This window comes from Zonotrichia leucophrys, chromosome Z (genome assembly GCF_028769735.1).
Source record: "Zonotrichia leucophrys gambelii isolate GWCS_2022_RI chromosome Z, RI_Zleu_2.0, whole genome shotgun sequence".
In the NCBI taxonomy this organism is placed as follows: domain Eukaryota; kingdom Metazoa; phylum Chordata; class Aves; order Passeriformes; family Passerellidae; genus Zonotrichia; species Zonotrichia leucophrys.
This window is the reverse complement of record NC_088200.1, coordinates 14,121,462-14,123,770: the sequence shown is the minus strand read 5'-3', so window position 1 is coordinate 14,123,770 and position 2,309 is coordinate 14,121,462.

Genomic DNA, 2,309 nt, shown 5'->3' with positions numbered 1-2,309 from the left:
TGCAGAACTGTGGAATAATATTTGACAAACAGTAGGGAAGATTCAAGTTAAATGATCTATATTAATGATGTTAAATTTCCTCCTTTGGCCCCCGCTCAATCATTCACATGAAGCGTGTCTGACTAATGTTCTGTCCTTGTGAGCACTCTATGATCACATTACAGAGTTTGCATCATTTTCAGAAATGTGTACTCAGAGAACTCTCTCCAGCAGCAATAGCGCAGAGTTCCAGAATTTTAAAGTTATTCTGAGTGTTATTTTTATGAACAACTAATATGAAACAGATTTGAAAACTAAGCCCTTTTTAAAAAAAAACCTTAAAAAATATTCTACTTTCTCCCAAATGAAAAACATATTTCCCTTCAAACTATTGAATCTCAAAAACATATTTTTAAGTTTATTTCCAACCTTTCTTGGGGAAATGTATCTTGGGTCAGAAACTGCACATGAGAATCAAGAACAAGGGTAGTGAAGTCAACATCAGGCCTGTCATGAAAAATAATTACTAATCCCCTCCAAGTTGTTGACTGCAGAATTTTCAGTGCACTTGTGGACTCCATGAAGCTATGCTTTCCTTCTAGTTTTGTAAATGTCTGGCTTTAATCATAATTGATATATTAAAAACAAAGGCAGAATCATAGAGAGGCAAACTGGCACTTAAGAATGGGAGTTCTTTGTTGAGGATTTTCCTGGGCTGTCTAAAGGCTCTTTCCTGATTCCTATGCTGCCAGCGAAGTACAGAGGCAGCACTCAGGGACCAGGAGCAGTAGAGAGATGCCAGAGGCAATGGGCATGGCTGTCACCAGCCTCTCCTTCAAGGACTGTGCAGAGCAGGACAATTCCTCCCCTAAGAGGGTTTGCATGGCCAGAGCTTCCTAGTGGGGTGCTACAGGGGTGGCTTCTATGAGAAGATGCTGGAAGTTTCCTCTGTGTCTGGCAGAGCCAGTGCCAGCTGGCTCCAGGATGGATCTGTCTCTGGTTGAGGCCAAACCCATCAGCAGTGGTGGTTATACTTCTGTGATAACATATTTAAGACTAAGAAAAATAGAAGTTATGGTGCAGATGTAGTTGAAGCCAGAGAGAGGGGTGAGAGCATGTGAGAGGAGCTGCTCTGCTGACACCCAGGGCAGTGGAGCAGTGGAGCAGGAGGGGCAGGGCCGAGATTGCCCGGCAGCCATGGTGAGTGGGGAGAAGCCTCTGGGGCAGCCCAGGGGTGCTGGAGCAGGGGGAGGCCTGAGGGAAGGCTGCCAACCTGTGGGAAAACTGTGCCAGAGCAGGCTCCTGGCAGAGAGCTGCAGGCCTGTGAGGAAAGGATTCCATGCTGGAGTAGGTTTCCTGGTAGGAGTTGCGGCTCCATGAGGGACCTGCTCTGGAGCAGGCTGTGCCTGAAGAACTGCGCCTTCAGGAAGGGTGACCCAGGTTGCAGAGAACAGTTTCCTGTGGAAGGGACCTCAGTTTGGCATCTCACCAATGCATATAAACACCTGCAGGGAGGCTGCAAGGATCATTTCAGGGGCACCCAGTGACAGGATCATGGAGAACGGGCACTGGCAGAAACACAGGAGGTTGCTCCTGAGCAATTCAGTACAGGTGGATAAAAACATACATGTATGCTTTCTCTTGGCTTAGAAGAAATTAACTGCTTATCTGCATTTGGTTATATTTTATCTAAGGCAGAAAAAGACATATTTTAAAGGAAATTCCTTGCTTCTGGGGGGAAAAAGGAAAAAAAAAAAGGGCATTTGAAAGGCAAGGAACTTAAAGAAAGAGAGAAGAGAGGGAAAAAAAAATCAACCAAGCAGATACGTTAATTATACGTTATGGAGGGCTTCAGTAGGTTACTCTTCTTGAATCTATCCAGACTATCATCTGACACAAGGTTAACCGCCGTGTGTGAAAGACTTGGTTGATCAGCTTAGTTCATAATTAATATTATTTCACCCAATGCTTGCACTCAGGGATAACTGGCATTCTCATTTCCTGACACAGTAATAAGGTGGTGGACTAAAAATCACTGCAGATAAATTGAGAAAGTCCCTTCAGGTCAGTGCTGTGACATTGGGACAGCAGCTGTTTGGAGACACATTAACCCTGTGCCTTTTGCCTTTGGATTGTCTTTCAATAAGTGTCCTTACTGTCTTGTTGTCCTTGTCTGTTAATCCAGTATATATCATGAAATATTTTATTCTCACAATAAAGGACTTTAAATTAAGTAGAGAATGCATACTGCTGTATGTTTCTTTTCACGTTGTGGCTAATATTTTTTTTTAAATAAATGCTCTCCACAGCTGTTCAGATTCTGCTGCTTG